At 28.7% G+C, this 18,422-nt stretch overlaps 1 protein-coding gene across 2 annotated transcripts in view; it reads left to right on the top strand.

The window, feature by feature from the left end:
• The window catches only part of LOC111416042 (julius seizure), a 55,154-nt gene that overhangs the window by 14,923 nt on the left and 21,809 nt on the right, over positions 1–18,422 (top strand). The gene's annotated exons all lie outside the window — the stretch shown is intronic.

The raw sequence follows: 18,422 nt of genomic DNA, 5'->3' as shown, positions 1-18,422 counted from the left end.
AAGCGATTCATGGCTCAAATTGAAGGTGAAGATGTCCTCTTTCGGAATCTGTATGTTGTTTGAAAATTTTATATAAAAATATTTTGAGAAAAAAGCTTTTTTAGATAATTTTATTAAAATAGTTAATTTTCAAAAAATCATAACTTTTATATTTATGATAGTGAAGAAACGATTTATGTCTCAAATTGAAGCTGAAGATGTCTTCTTTCGAAATTTGTATGTTGTTTAAAAATTTTATATTAAAAAAATTTTGAGGAATAACCTTTATTGGATAAAAAAAAATAGTTAATTTTCAAAAAATCATAACTTTTTTATTTATGATAGTAAAGAAACGATTTATATCTCAAATTGAAGCTGAAGATGTCCCGTTTCGAAACGTGTATGATATTTAAAAATTTTATATAAAAAAATTTTGAGAAAAAGGTTAATTACTTTTATTAGATAATTTTATTGTATAAAAAAATAGTTAATTTTTAAAATATTGCAATAAATTGAAGGTTTAATAATTTTTTATAAAATTATCAACCCTTGTTGAACAAATCATAAGCTATCCAATGAAAGAATCGGATTTTAAAAATATCTTGTAGTTATTGAGATATTAATTTTTAAACATGAACTCACTTTTTTCCAATTTTTAAGCTATATTTCCAAGAATTTTTTATAAAATCAAGCGTGTGATACATCATTTTAAAAAGGAATGTTTGTGCTTTAATTTAAAATAAGTCTCATTCCTTAATTTCAATAAACACGGCTTCCATGAATTTTTAAATTAGCATCTTTTTTGACACTATTAGGTTATACGAAAATGTAAGTTTTGTTTCAACATTTTTTTTCTCAATATTTTTCCAATCCAACCCAACAATTATTATACATCATTTTAAAGAGAAAGCTTTGAGCTTTAATTTAAAATAAGTTTCATTCCTTAGTTTCAATAAACACAGCTTCCATGAATTTTTAAATTAGCATCTTTTTTGACACTTTTAGGTTATACGAAAATGTAGGTTTTATTTCAACATTTTTTTTCTCAATATTTTTCCAACCCAACCTAATAATTATTATACATCATTTTAAAGAGAAAGCTTTGAGCTTTAATTTAAAATAAGTCTCATTCCTTAATTTCAATAAACGCGGCTTCCATAAATTTTTAAATAAGCATCTTTTTTGCCACTTTTAGGTTATACGAAAATGTAAGTTTTATTTCAAAATTTTCTTTCTCAACATTTTTCCAATCCAACCCTACACTTATTATACATCATTTTAAAGAGAAAGCTTTGAGCTTTAATTTAGAACAAGTTTCATTCCTTAATTTCAATAAACACAGCTTCCAGGAATTTTTAAATTAGCATCTTTTTTGACACTTTTAGGTTATACGAAAATATAATTTTTATTTCATCATTTTTTTTCTCAACATTTTTCCAACCCAACCCTACACTTGTTGTACATCATTTTAAAGAGAAAGCTTTGAGCTTTAATTTAGAACAAGTTTCATTCCTTAATTTCAATAAACACAGCTTCCAGGAATTTTTAAATTAGCATCTTTTTTGACACTTTTAGGTTATACGAAAATATAATTTTTATTTCATCATTTTTTTTCTCAACATTTTTCCAACCCAACCCTACACTTGTTGTACATCATTTTAAAGAGAAAGCTTTGAGCTTTAATTTAGAACAAGTTTCATTCCTTAATTTCAATAAACACAGCTTCCAGGAATTTTTAAATTAGCATCTTTTTTGACACTTTTAGGTTATACGAAACTGTAGGTTTTATTTCAACATTTTTTTTCTCAACATTTTTCACATCCAACCCAATAATTATTATACACCATTTTAAAGAGAAAGCTTTGAGCTTTAATTTAAAATACGTCTCATTCCTTAATTTCAATAAACGCGGCTTCCATAAATTTTTAAATTAGCATCTTTTTTGCCACTTTTAGGTTATACGAAAATGTAAGTTTTATTTCAAATTTTTTTTTCTCAACATTTTTCCAATCCAACCCAACAATTATTATACATCATTTTAAAGAGGAAGCTTTGAACTTTAATTTAAAATAAGTTTCATTCCTTAATTTCAATAAACAGGGCTTTCAGGAATTTTTAAATTAGCATCTTTTTTGACACTTTTAGGTTATACAAAAGTGTAGGTTTTATTTCAACATTTTTTTTCTCAATATTTTTCCAATCCAACCCAACAATTATTATACATCATTGTAAAGAGAAAGCTTTGAGCTTTAATTTAAAATAAGTTTCATTCCTTAATTTCAATAAATACAGCTTCCATGAATTTTTAAATTAGCATCTTTTTTGACACTTTTAGGTTATGCGAAAATGTAGGTTTTATTTCAACATTTTTTTTCTCAATATTTTTCCGATCCAACCCAACAATTATTATACATCATTTTAAAGAGAAAGCTTTGAGCTTTAATATAAAATAAGTCTCATTCCTTAATTTCAATAAACACTGCTTCCATGAATTTTTAAATTAGCATCTTTTTTGACACTTTTAGGTTATACGAAAATGTAAGTTTTATTTCAACATTTTTTTTCTCAACATTTTTCCAATCCAACCCTACACTTATTATACATCATTGTAAAGAGAAAGCTTTGTGCTTTAATTTAAAATAAGTTTCATTCCTTAATTTCAATAAATACAGCTTCCATGAATTTTTAAATTAGCATCTTTTTTGACACTTTTAGGTTATGCGAAAATGTAGGTTTTATTTCAACATTTTTTTTCTCAATATTTTTCCAATCCAACCCAACAATTATTATACATCATTTTAAAGAGAAAGCTTTGAGCTTTAATATAAAATAAGTCTCATTCCTTAATTTCAATAAACACTGCTTCCATGAATTTTTAAATTAGCATCTTTTTTGACACTTTTAGGTTATACGAAAATGTAAGTTTTATTTCAACATTTTTTTTCTCAACATTTTTCCAATCCAACCCTACACTTATTATACATCATTGTAAAGAGAAAGCTTTGTGCTTTAATTTAAAATAAGTTTCATTCCTTAATTTCAATAAATAGAGCTTCCAGGAATTTTTAAATTAGCGTCTTTTTTGACACTTTTAGTTGTCCACAAAATCCCATTTCTCAACTTCCGGGTCTCCCAAATCGGAACATTTCGATTTATTATTCTTCCGGTTTTATTACCACTTCTCGGCAAAAACAATTTCGCCCCAAAACTACACCCCGAGTAATTGCTTTTAATATTTAAGCTAACAATTCTGCCCCCAACAACATCCTCTTAATCCAACCTACGTTTTTGGGTTAGATAAATTCTCTACATCCCTAGGTTTCGAGAAATAACTCCGGTTCGATTAATACCCCCACACACACAGATTAGTTACTAAATTATTTATGGAAGAATAGATTAGTACTTTTTTAGCTTTGGAAAAAATTTTAAGAAATTTCCTTTTTTACCTTTCAAAGTTGGTTTCGTTTTAAATAATTTAAAAAGTCTAAACGCACGCTTTGTGTTCGCCTTTATTCTTTTCCCCTCTGGAATGAGAGTTGGAAGAGTTCCAAGAATTTTCCAACGACTTAGTGAGAGAGGTTAGAGGTCAGGTTATTCAGCGCTAAAGAATCTCACAACTTTAGTGTGAAAAATCTTATTATTTGTATATTAAATTTGTTGTTTATTTAATGTACTATACATATAGTTAGTATCGTGTATATTAATTTTGATGGGAATTAATTTTTAACGAAATGACGAAGGTCACACACATAAAGTTCGTGATCGCCCTGCAACGCCGCAGGAACGATATCGAACGGCTCACAAAACCCCTTTGCGTTCTAAATCGTTCTTGTTGCTGCAGTCCGGGGGTGTAACTGCTCCCGCAGGGCTACTTAAAGTGGTACAAAAATAAATCGGTGTTTTATGAAATATATATATTTCTTGTTTTAGAAAATATTGGTTTAGACTTAGATTACAAGCGAAAATCGCGTTTTTGTAACAAAACTGGTTTTCCATACCAGTACACAGCGACACCTAGCGGATTGTTTGAAAAATGTTATTAACAAAAATTGTTGTCCGTCCAATTATGAATAAGTATTATTTGAAACAGTTTTTGATACAAACAACAATTAAGAACATAACCTAAAAAAATTGGTTTTTCATATCAGTACACAGCGACACCTGGTGGATGTTTAAAAAAATGTTATTACCAAAAATTGTTCTCCGTCCAATTCTGAATAAGTATTATTTGAAACATTTTCCGATACAAACTATAATTGATAAAATAACCTAAAAAAAACTGGTTTTTCATACCAGTACACAACGAAACCTAGCGGATATTTTGAAAAATGTTATTAATAAAAATTATTCTCCGTCTAATTCTTAATAAGTATTATTTGAAACATTTTTTGATACAAACAATAATTAAGAACATAACCTAAAAAAACTGGTTTTCGATACCAGTACACAGCGAAACCTAGCGGATATTTTGAAAAATGTTGTTAACAAAAATTGTTCTTCGTCGAATTCTGAATAAGTATTATTTGAAACATTTTTTGATACAAACTATAATTGATAACAAAATCTAGAAAAAACTAGTTTTTGATACCAGTACACAGCGACACCTAGTGGATATTTCAAAAAATGTTATTAACAAAAATTGTTCACCGTCCAATTCTGAATAAGTATTATTTGAAACATTCTTTGATACAAACAATAATTAAGAACATAACCTATAAAAATTGGTGTTTGATACCAGTACACAGCGACACCTAGTGGATATTTTGAAAAATGTTATTAACAAAAATTGTTCTACGTCCAATTCTGAATAAGTATTATTTGAAACATTCTTTGATACAAGCAATAATTAAGAACATAACCTAAAAAAACTGGTTTTTGATACCAGTACACAGCGAAATCTAGCGGATATTTTGAAAAATGTTATTAACAAAAATTGTTCTACGTCTAATTCTTAATAAGTATTATTTAAAACATTTTTCGATACAAACAATAATTAAAAATATAAATTAAAAAAATTGGTTTTTCATACCAGTACATAACGCCACCTAGTGGATATTTAAAAAAATGTTATTAACTAAAATTGTTCTCCGTCCAATTCTAAATAAGTATTATTTAAAACATTTTTCGATACAAACTATAATTGAGTTATAAAAGTTATTTTATAAAATACACCGATTCCCGAATCTTACCATTAACATCTAATAAAACAACGAAATTCTTCAAATTTTGACATTTTCGTATTTTTCTCGTTATTGACGCATCTAAGAGCAAAAGTAAAAGAGAGCAATATTGTTAAGAATAAAATTTGCTACAACTTTTGTTTTAAAAGTTTTTTTATATAATGCTCCGATTCCCGAGTGCTACCATTATCTGCTAGTAACACAACGAATTGTTAAAATTTTCATATTTTCGTATTTTTATCGATATTGACGCATCTGAGAGCAAAAGTAAAAGAGAGCAATATTGTTAAAAATAAGATTAGCTACAACTTTCGTCCCAATAGTTTTTTTATAACATGCTCCACTTTCTAAGTGCTACCATTGACTATTTGTAAAACAATGAAATTCATCAAATTTTCATATTTTCGTATTTTTCTCGATATTGACGTATCTAAGAGGAAATATACAAGAGAGCAATATTGTTAAGAATAAAATTTGCTACAGCTTTTGTTATAAAAGTTTTTTGATAACATGCTCCTATTCCCAAATGTTACCATTAAGAGTAAGATAACAAAAAATTCATAAAATTTTCGCATTTTTGTGTTTTCTCGATATTGACGCATCTGAGAGCAAAAGTGAAAGAGAGCAATATTGTTAGCAATAAGATTTGCAACAACTTTTGTTCTAAAGGTTTTTTGATGACATGCTCCAATTCCCAAATGTTACCATTAGCTAATAGTAAAACAAAGAAATTTATCAATTTTTTAAATTTTCGTATTTTTCTCAATATTGACTCATCTGAGAGCAAATATACAAGAGAGCAATATTGTTAAGAATAAAATTTGCTACAATTTTTATTATAAAATTTTTTTGATGACATGCTCCGATTCCCAAATGTTACCATTAGCTGATAGTAAAACAAAGAAATTGATAAAATTTTCCTATTTTTCTCAATATTGACGCATCTGGGAGCAAATATACAAGAGAGCAATATTGTTAATAACAAAATTTGCAACAACTTTTGTTTTAAAAGTTTTTTGATAACATGCTCCGATTCCCAAATGCTACCATTAGCTAATAATAAAACAAAGAAGTACCAACCAAACACGAAATATTACAATCCTCCATTACCAAAAAACAAAAAATAAACACACCACAACAACGAGGAGATATCAAAAGTTATATAAATAATCATCAATAATATCAAATAACGGAAACAGAACATGGTGAAGTTTTTATTCATAAATTTGACGTAAGTTTGCTTTGTTTTATTATATTTTAAGATATTTAGCCAATTAAGAACAAATTCAATAACATAACCTTAGATAATTTAAAGCGTAATTAAGATAATAATAATGAACATTTGTAATTGTAACAGGATCTCTTCCTGATGATGAAGGCCCAGTTTCCTCGAAACATGTAGAAGAAAATAAATAAATAAATAACATCGATATAGTACAAGAAAAAAATAATTTAACCTTCATATCCAATATCACACGATGTTAAGAAGACAAAACAACAATTACAATAAAACAAAGAAATTCATAAAATTTTTAAATTTTCGTATTTTTCTCAATATTGACGTATCTGAGAGCAAATATACAACAGAGTCATATTGTTAATAACAAAATTTGCAACAAATTTTGTTATAAAATTTTTTTATAACATGCTCCGATTCCTAAGTGTTACCATTAGCTAATAGTAAAATAACGAAATTCATCAAATTTTCGCATTTTTCTCAATATTGACGCATCTGGGAGCAAATATACAAGAGAGCAATATTGTTAAGAATAAAATTTGCTACAACTTTTGTTCTAAAAGTTTTTTGATAACATTCTCGGATTCCTAAATGTTACCATTAGCTAATAATAAAACAAGGAAATACATCAAATTTTTAAATATTTGTATTTTTCTCGATATTGACGCATCTGAGAGCAAAAGTACAAGAGAGCAATATTGTTAATAACAAAATTTGCAACAATTTTTATTCTAAAAGTTTTTTGATGACTGCTCCGATTCCCAAATGTTACCATTAGCTAATAGTAAAACAAAGAAATTCATCAATTTTTTAAATTTTCGTAATTTTCTCAATACTGACGCATTCGAGAGCAAATATACAAGAGAGCAATATTGTTAACAACAAAATTTGCAACAACTTTTGTTCTAAAAGTTTTTTGATAACATGTTTCAATTCCCGAATGTTACCATTAGCTAATAGTATAACTAGCAAATTCATCAAATTTTTTAATTTTCGTATCTATCTCGATATTGATGTATTTGAGAGCAAAAATGCAAGAGAGCAATATTGTTAACAATACAATTTGCAACAATTTTTGTTATAAAAGTTTTCTTATAGCAAGCTTCGATTCCCAAGTGTTACCTATAATAGCTTGAAATTGCAACAAATTCATCAAATTTTCTTATTTTCGTATATATCTCGATATTGACGTATCTAAGAGTAAAAGTGCAAGAGAACAATATTGTTAACAATAAAATTTGCAACCATTTTTGTTATAAAAGTTTTCTTATAGCAAACTCCGATTCTCAAGTGTTACCTATAATAACTTGAAAGAGCAAGAAATTCATAAAATTCTCATATTTTCGTATCTATCTCGTTATTGACGTATCTAAGAGCAAAAGTGCAAGAGAGCAATATTGTTAACAATAAAATTTGTAATAATTTTTGGTATAAAAGTTTTCTTATACCATGCTCCGATTCCCAAGAGTTACCTTTAATAACTTGAAAGAGCAACGAATTCATAAAATTTTCATATTTTCGTATCTATCTCGATATTGACGTATCTAAGAGCAAAAGTGCAAGAGAGCAATGTTGTTAACAATAAAATTTCCTACAATTTTTGTTATAAAAGTTTTCCTATAGCATGCTCCGATTCCCAAGTGTTACCTTTAATAACTTGAAAGAGCAACAAATTCTCATATTTTTGTATTTTTCTCATTATTGACGCATCTAAGGGTAAAGATGCTGAAGAGCAATACTGTTGAGAATGAAATTTGCTACAATTTTCGTTCCAAAAGTTTCTTTGTAATATGCGCCGATTCCCGAGTGTTACCATTAAGAGCTTGTAAAAGAACAAAATTTATCAAATTTTCTTATTTTTATATTTTTCTCAATATTGACGCAACTAAATCAATATTATTATATCCAGTTTTTTCCCTTTTTCATACCTCTGGATAAGATATGAATTTTCGCACGGAGAACAAATAAAAAAAAAAACTGTTATAACATTGAAACGAAGTGGTTATCGATATTTTTGCACTTTTTTCCTGCGCTGAAATCCTTTGATATAGCGACGATAAGTACGAATTGTTTTTGCTTTCAAAGCAAGATTTTTTATCACAAAATTAAATGAGTTTTTCTCACGATTTTTTAAGTAAATAATCCTTTAATTAATTAGTTTTCCCGATATTGTCATGTAAAGTAAAAAGTACAAGGTGTGTTAAAGCACGATGAAAATAGGTTATTCAAACAACCATTACATTTTCGTTCGACATAACATATTTGATTTGCAATATAGCCGTCACTTTAGCTCTATCGGAAGTTTAGTTATACGCAAACATTGTTAATTGCTGCTATCATTTCATTATATGCCATGAGTTCTTGTTCTCTGTTACCAGTTCTTCTTCCTAGTTTAACATATTTCCAGTATTTTGCCTTGCTCCGTTAGAATTCGTCCCTCTTTATCTTTCTCTCTACGCATTGTTATCCTAGGATTAAACCATTTCCTATTCCTATTTAGATTCTGATAGAATTTCCTCGTACTTCCGCTAAAGTTTACTCTTGGTTTGATTCTTTGTTTCGAAATCCTAGAGCTTTATTCGGCCTAACAGAGACCTACACCGCTTAAATGCCGGTAGAATCAATGGTAACACACGGGAAACGGAGCATATTACAAAAAAACTTTTCAAGCGAAAGTTGTAGCAAATTCTATTCTTAACAATATTGCTCTCTTTCATTCTTGCTCTCAGATGCGTCAATATCGAGAAAAATGCGAAAATGTGACAATTTGATATGTTCGTAGTTTTAAAAGTAGTTAATGGTAATATTCGGAAATCGGAGTATTTTACAAAAGAATTTTTAGAACAATAGTTGTAGCAAATTCTATTCTAAGCAATATTGCTCTCCTTCAGTTTTGTTCTCAGATACATAGATATCGAGAAAAATGTGAAAATTTGATATATTCGTAGTTTTACAAGTAGATAATGGTAATATTCGGAAATCGGAGCATTTTACAAAAATTTTTTTGAACAATAGTTGTAGCAAATTCTATTCTTAGCAATATTGCTCTCCTTCAGTTTTGTTCTCAGATACATAGATATCGAGAAATATATGAAAATTTGATATATTCGTAGTTTTACAAGTAGATAATGGTAATATTCGGAAATCGGAGCATTTTACAAAAATATTTTTGAACAATAGTTGTAGCAAACTCTATTCTAAGCAATATTGCTCTCCTTCAGTTTTGTTCTCAGATACATAGATATCGAGAAAAATGCAAAAATGTGAAAATTTGATGTGTTCGTAGTTTTAAAAGTAGTTAATGGTAATACTTGGAAATCGTAGCATTTTACAAAAAATTTTTTAGAACAATAGTTGTAGCAAATTCTATTCTTAGCAATATTGCTCTCCTTCAGTTTTGTTCTCAGATACATAGATATCGAGAAAAATGTGAAAATTTGATATGCTCGTAGTTTTACAAGTAGTTAATGGTAATACTCGGAAATGGGAGCATTTTACAAAAGAATTTTTAGAACAATAGTTGTAGCAAACTCTATTCTAAGCAATATTGCTCTCCTTCAGTTTTGTTCTCAGATACATAGATATCGAGAAAAATACGAAAATGTGAAAATTTGATGTGTTCGTAGTTTTAAAAGTAGTTAATGGTAATACTCGGAAATCAGAGCATTTTACAAAAAAATTTTTAGAACAATAGTTGTAGCAAATTCTATTCTTAGCAATATTGCTCTCCTTCAGTTTTGTTCTCAGATGCATAGATATCGAGAAAAATGCGAAAATGTAAAAATTTGATGTGTTCGTAGTTTTACAAGTAGTTAATGGTAATATTCGGAAATCGGAGCATTTTACAAAAGAATTTTTAGAACAATAGTTGTAGCAAATTCTATTCTTAGCAATATTGCTCTCCTTCAGTTTTGTTCTCAGATACATAGATATCGAGAAAAATATGAAAATTTGATATATTCGTAGTTTTACAAGTAGATAATAATAATAATAATAATAAACAAGTTTATTGTTCACAAAAATCGATATAGGTACATATTATTGAAAATACAAAAAATTTACATATCTAAATTTAAATTTATGAACAAAAGGTGATGTTCGATAGTCTCTTATCGTTCTTTCACAATCACCCCCTTAAAAATAATAAACATAAACATAGACAAAACAGAAAAGAACATGAAAAGAGAAAGAAAACACGAACAAGAGAGAATTTATGCGCAAATACGGCAGATACGGCAGAGCTGAGGTATTAACATCATCGGTAACCCTGAAAGGTGCATTGAGCCGAAAACAAGGCTGCCCTATATCGACGTTTAAGTAATGCAACGGACGTGCACAGTCCTACAGATCCAGAAATCTCGTTAACCAGTTTTGAAATGAAGATAATGGTAATATTTGGAAATCGGAGCATTTTACAAAAGAATTTTTAGAACAAGAGTTGTAGCAAATTCTATTCTTAGCAATATTGTTCTCCTTCAGTTTTGTTCTCAGATTCGTCAATATTGGGAAACATAAGAAAATTAGATAATTTGATAAATTTCCTTGTTTTACTATTAGCTAATGGTAGCATTCGGGAATCGAAGCATGTTACAAAAATACTTTTACAACAAAAGTTGTAGCAAATTTTATTCTTAACAATATTGCTCTGTTGTACTATTGCTCTCAGATGCGTCAATATCGATAAAAATACGAAAATATGAAAATTTTAAGAATTCGTTGTGTTACTAGCAGATAATGATAGCACTCGGGAATCGGACCATGTTATTAAAAAACTTTTATAACAAAAGTTGTAGCGACTTTTATTGTTACCAATATTCCTCTCTTTTACTTTTGCTCTCAGATGCGTCAATATCGAGAAAAATACGAAAATATGATAATTTTAAGAATTTGTTATTTTACTAACAAGTAATGGTAGCACTTGGGAATCGGAGCATTTTATAAAAAAACTTTTAAAACAAAAGTTGTAGCAAATTTTATTCTTAGCAATATTGCTTTTTTTAACTTTTGCTCTTAGATGCGTCAATAACGAGAAATATACGAAAATGTCAAAATTTGATGAATTTCGTTGTTTTACTAAAAGTTAATGCTAAGATTCGAGAATCGGTGTATTTTATAAAATAACTTTTAGAACAATAGTTGTAGAAAATCTTGTTCTTAACAATATTGCTCTCTTGTACTTTTGCTCTCAGATGCGTCAATATCGAGAAAGAAAGAAAAATGTAGAAATTTGACGAATTTCGTTCTTTTACACGTTGTACAAATAAATTATACAGAAATCGAGAGTAGTATAGAAACGCCGATTCTAGATAGGAAGTTGCTCCTCCGTGACATCATCAGCCCAATGTAAAAGTATAGGGAAGGGTACCAACCTAAGGCTTGGGGGAAAATATAGGTTGGTAACTAGATCTGGTGACTTTTTAAAAAAAACTAACGCCCCACCTAGTGGTTGATAGTGGAACGAAAGCACTACCAACCAGGTAGACTGTTACTTTTTTTTAAACTACCAACCACTAGCTGGGGCGTTACTTTTTTTTTAAAAGTCACCAGATCTAGTTACTTTTCCAATACCAATCCTCCCGGAGGAGCGGAGGAACAACGTTCTCGACATGGCGCGCGCGTAAATTCAAAAATTTTAATTTACCTGTTGAACGCATAAAGGCGTGCCTCACAACACTTGAATGCGCGTGCGCAGGAATTTACAAATATTCCGGAAATAATAATAACGCAAATTTTAAGAATTCGTTGTGTTAAGCAGATAATGGTAACACTGGGGAATCGAAGCATTTTATAAAAAAACTTTTAAAACAAAAGTTGTAGCAAATTTTGTTCTTAACAATATTGCTCTCTTTTACTTTTGTTTCTAGATGCGTCAATAATGAGAAAAATACAAAAATTTGAAAATTTGATGAATTTCGTTGTTTTACAACTTGTCAAAGGTAGCACTCGGGAATCGGAGCATTTTATAAAAAAACTTTTAAAACAAAAGTTGTACCAAATTTTATTCTTAGCAATATTGCTCTCTTGTACTTTTGCTCTCAGATGCGTCAATATCGAGAAAAGTATGAAAATTTTGAAAATTCGTTGTTTTACAACTTGTGAAAGGTAGCACTCGGGAATCGGAGCATTTTATAAAAAAACTTTTAAAACAAAAGTTGTTGCAAATTTTATTCTTAGCAATATTGCTCTCTTTTACTTTTGCTCTCAGATGCGTCAATATCGATAAAAGTATGAAAATTTTGCAAATTCTTTGTTTTACTAGCAGATAATGGTAGCCCTCGGGAATCGGAGCATTTTATAGAAAAACTTTTTTAACAAAAGTTGTAGCAAATTTTATTCTTAGCAATATTGCTCTCTTTTACTTTTGCTCTTAGATGCGTTAAAAATGAGAAAAATACAAAAATATGAAAATTTGATTAATTTCGTTGTTTTACAACTTGTCAAAGGTAGCACTCGGGAATAGGAGCATTTTATAAAAAAACTTTTAAAACAAAAGTTGTAGCAAATTTCGTTCTTAACAATATTGCTCTTTTACACTTTTACTCTCAGATGCATACAAATCGAGAAAAATTCGAAAAGGTGCCAATTAGATAAATCGTGATTTTGCATCTTGTTGATAGAGGATGAATAGGAAATTCGGAACGTTTTAGAAAAAAAAATTTAGTATAAAAGTTGTAGCAAATTTCATTCTTAACAATATTGCTCTTTTACACTTTTGCTCCCACATGCATAGAAATCGAGAAAAATACGAAAATATGAAAATTTTAAGAATTCGTTATGTTACTAACATATAATGGTAGCACTCGGGAATCAGAGCATTTTATTAAAAAACTTTTAAAACAAAAGTTTTAGCAAATTTTATTCTTACCAATATTGCTCTCTTTTACTTTTGCTCTTAGATGCGTCAATAGTGAGAAAAATACAAAAATATGAAAATTTGATGAATTTCGTTGTTTTACAACTTGTGAAAGGTAACACTCGGGAATCGGAGCATTTTATAAAAAAACTTTTAAAACAAAACTTGTAGCAAATTTTATTCTTACCAATATTGCTTTCTTGTACTTTTGCTCTCAGATGCGTCAATATTTATAAAAATACGAAAATATGAAAATTTTAAGATTTCGTTATGTTACTAAGAGATAATGGTAATATTCGGAAATCGGAGCATTTTACAAAAGAATTTTTAGAACAATAGTTGTAGCAAATTCTATTCTTACCAATATTGCTCTCTTTTACTTTTGCTCTCAGATGCGTCAATAATGAGAAAAATACAAAAATATGAAAATTTGATGAATTTCGTTGTTTTACAACTTGTGAAAGGTAACACTCGGGAATCGGAGCATTTTATAAAAAAACTTTTAAAACAAAACTTGTAGCAAATTTTATTCTTACCAATATTGCTTTCTTGTACTTTTGCTCTCAGATGCGTCAATATTTATAAAAATACGAAAGTATGAAAATTTTAAGATTTCGTTATGTTACTAAGAGATAATGGTAATATTCGGAAATCGGAGCATTTTACAAAAGAATTTTTAGAACAATAGTTGTAGCAAATTCTATTCTTACCAATATTGCTCTCTTTTACTTTTGCTCTCAGATGCGTCAATAGTGAGAAAAATACAAAAATATGAAAATTTGATGAATTTCGTTGTTTTACAACTTGTGAAAGGTAACACTCGGGAATCGGAGCATTTTATAAAAAAACTTTTAAAACAAAAGTTGTAGCAAATTTTATTCTTAGCAATATTGCTTTCTTGTACTTTTGCTCTCAGATGCGTCAATATTTATAAAAATACGAAAATATGAAAATTTTAAGAATTCGTTATGTTACTAAGAGATAATGGTAATATTCGGAAATCGGATCATTTTACAAAAGAATTTTTAGAACAATAGTTGTAGCAAATTCTATTCTTACCAATATTGCTCTCTTTTACTTTTGCTCTCAGATGCGTCAATAATGAGAAAAATACAAAAATATGAAAATTTGATGAATTTCGTTGTTTTACAACTTGTCAAAGGTAGCACTCGAGAATCGGAGCATTTTATAAAAAAACTTTTATAACAAAAGTGGTAGCAAATTTTATTCTTACCAATATTGCCCTCTTTTACTTTTGCTCTGAGATGCATCAATATCGATAAAAATATGAAAATTTTAAGAATTCGTTGTGTTAGTAGCAGATAAGGTATCATTTGGGAATCGGAGCATTTTATAGAAAAACTTTTAAAACAAAACTTGTAGCAAATTGTATTCTTAACAATATTGCTCTCTTGTACTTTTGCTCGCTGATGCGTCAATATCGAGAAATTTCGTTTTTTTACAAGTTGTATAAATAAATTATACAAAAATCGAAATTAGGGCGGGAAAAGCGCGCAAAGCTGACTATTCATCACGAATTATAGATAGAGAGGAAGGAAGGTGGAACTGGAAAGCTATACTTATGTACTATTGATTTGGAAAAGGTGTTCGTTTGGCACGGAAGAAGATTTGGGAATTGCTTCCGAGAAGAGGAGTATCGAGCGCATTGCTACAAAGGATCCAAAGAAAGTAGAATTAAAGAAAGTTTCTCCACATTAATCCTAAGCAGATTATGATCGGTCAAAAATTTCTAGGTCCTTTAATTAATATTGTTTCCAACAAGATGAAATGATCACAATAAAGGTATTTTGCTCCAATTTGGAAGGATGGAAATTACTCACAATCAGATAAAAGCGCGAAGGAAACAGAAAATCAATTTAATATTAATGAAACCAGGTCAACATAATAAATTGAACAGCTCTCTGGGCTGTTTTAATATTTAAATATTACGTATTGGAATCGCTAGAAGGTAATGGATTCGATTTATATTCTCTGGTGGAATTGTACAGTTCGTTTTTTTTGAACATTGATGCCTAGTTTGATGTATACAATCAGGTGTTGCTTCCATATTAAATTTGCATTGCTGACACTCCTACTTTTGTGTGGGATGGAGACGTATCGACATGATCTATTGATTTCGACTTGGAACGTAAAGACTCTGTATAGACTGGGTGCATTTCAAAATCATAATAAGAGAAACTGACAAATATGCACTACAAGATTTGGAACGTTACAGAAACAAAATCATAAAATCTTCTATAGTTATAGCCTATCTAAACACACTGGGCACAGGCTAAAAGAATAAAATAAAAACCTTCATATAAGGCATATAAGGTGCAATAAATGTGTAAATACGACATGGAATCAAAAGCAGACGACGTGCAAACTTCAATGCAATATTGCTTAGAATAGAATTTGCTACAACTATTGTTCTAAAAATTTTTTTGTAAAATGCTCCCATTTCCGAGTATTACCATTAACAGTTTTACAAGTAAAACTACGAACACATCAAATTTTTACATTTTCGCATTTTTCTCGATATTGACGCATCTGAGAGCAAAAATTAAAGAGAGCAATATTGTTAAGAATAAGGTTAGCTACAACTTTCGTTGCAACAGTTTTTTTATAACATTCTCCGATTTCCAAATGTTACCATTAACAATTTTTAAAACAACGAAATTCATCACATTTTAATATTTTCGTATTTTTCTCGACATTGACGCATCTGAGAGCAAAAGTAAAGGAAAGCAATATTGGTAAGAATAAAATTTGCTACAACTTTTGTTTTAAAAGTTTTTTTATAAAATGCTCCGATTCTCGAGTTCTACCATTAACTGCTAGTAACAACGATTTCTTAAAATTTTCATATTTTCGCATCTATCTCGTTATTGACGCATCTAAGAGCAAAAATGCAAGCAATATTGTTAACAATAAAGTTTGCAACAATTTTTGTAATAAAAGTTTTCTTACAGCATGCTCTGATTCCCAAGTTACCTTCAATAATTTGAAAGAGCAACAAATTCATCAAATTTTTCTATTTTCGTATTTATGTCGATATTGACGCATCTAAGAGGAAAAGTGCAAGAGAGCAATATTATTAACAATAAAATTTGCAACACTTTTTGTAACAAAAGTTTTCTTATAGCATGCTCCGATTCTCGAGTGCTACCATTATCTGCTAGTAACACAACGATTTCTTAAAATTTTCATATTTTTGTATCTATCTCGTTATTGACGCATCTAAGAGCAAAAGTGCAAGAGAGCAATATTGTTAACAATAAAATTTGCAACAATTTTTGTTATAAAAGTTTTCTTATAGCATGCTCCGATTCCCAAGCGTTACCTTTACTAACTTGAAAGAGCAACAAATTCATCAAATTTAAATATTTTTGTATCTATCTTGATATTGGCGTATCGAGGAGCAAAAGTGCAAGAGAGCAATATTGTTAACAATAAAATTTGCTACAACTTTTGTTATAACAGTTTTTTAATAACATGCTCCGATTCTGAAATGTTACCATTAAGAGCAAATACATCTAATTTTCGTACATTCGTATATTCCTCGATATTGACGCATCTGAGAACAATAGTACAAGAGAGCAATATTGTTAAGAATAGAATTTGCTACAACTTTTGTTCTAAAAGTATTTTTGTAACATGCTTTGACTCCCGAATGTTACCATTAGCTAACACTAAAACAAGTAAATTTATCAAATTTTCTTATTTTTCTCAATATTGACGCATCTGAGAGCAAATATACAAGAGAGCAATATTGTTAAGAATAAGATTAGCTACAACTTTCGTCCCAATAGTTTTTTTATAACACGCTCCAATTTCCAAGTGTTACCATTGACAGTTTGTAAAACAACGAAATTCATCAAATTTTCATATTTTCGTATTTTTCTCCATATCGACGCATCTGAGAGCAAATATACAAGAGAGCAATATTGTTAAGAATAAAATTAGCAACAACATTTGTTCTAAAAGTATTTTTGTAACATACTTTGATTCCCGAATGCTACCATTAGCTAATAGTAAAACGAGGAATATCATGAAATTTTTAAATTTTCGTATTTTTCTCAATATTCACGCGTCTGAGAACAAATATACAAGAGAGCAATATTGTTAAGAATAAGATTAATAACAACTTTTGTTCCAAAAATTTTTTTATGACGTACTTCGATTCCCTATTATTACAACCACTTGAAAAAACAACAAATTCATCAAATTTTCATATTTTCGTATTTTTGTCGATATTGACGTATCTGAGAGCAAATATACGAGAGAGCAATATTGTTAATAACAAAGTTTACAACTACTTTTGTTCTAAAAGTTTTTTTATGACATGTTCCAATTTCCAAGTTTTACCATTGACAATATGTAAAATAACGAAATTTATCAAATTTTCATATTCTCGTATTTTTCTCGATATTGGCGCATCTAAGAGCAAATATACAAGATAGCAATATTGTTAAGAACAAAATTTGCTACAACTTTTGTTATAAAAGTTTTTTAATAACATGCTCCGATTCTCAAATGTTACTATTAAGAGCAAGTGAAACAACAAATACATCAAATTTTCATAATTTCGTATATTCCTCAATATTGATGTATCTGAGAGCAAATATACAAGAGAACCATATTGTTAAGAATAAAATTTGCTATAACTTTTGTTCTAAAAGTATTTTTGTAGCATGCTTCAATTCCCGAATGCTACCATTAGCTAATAGTAAAACAAGGAAATTCATGAAATTTTTAAATTTTCGTATTTTTCACAATATTGACGCATCTAAGAGCAAATATACAACAGAGCAATATTGTTAAGAATAAAATTAGCAACAACTTTTGTTCTAAAAGTTTTTTATAACATACTTCGATTCCCTATTATTACAACCACTTGAAAAAACAACGAAATTCATCAAATTTTCATATTTTCATATTTTTTTTGATATTGACGCATCTGAGAGCAATAGTACAACAGAGCAATATTTTTAAGAATAAAATTTGCTACAACTTTTATTATAAAAGTTTTTTGATAACATGCTCCGATTCTCAAATGTTACCATTAAGAGCAAGTAAAACAACAAATTCATCAAATTTTCATATTGTCGTATTTTTCTCGATATTGACGTATCTGAGAGCAATAGTGCAACAGAGCAATATTGTTAAGAAT

Source organism: Onthophagus taurus, chromosome 10 (genome assembly GCF_036711975.1).
Source record: "Onthophagus taurus isolate NC chromosome 10, IU_Otau_3.0, whole genome shotgun sequence".
Lineage (NCBI taxonomy): Eukaryota > Metazoa > Arthropoda > Insecta > Coleoptera > Scarabaeidae > Onthophagus > Onthophagus taurus.
This window is presented reverse-complemented; position numbering and strand designations above follow the sequence as displayed.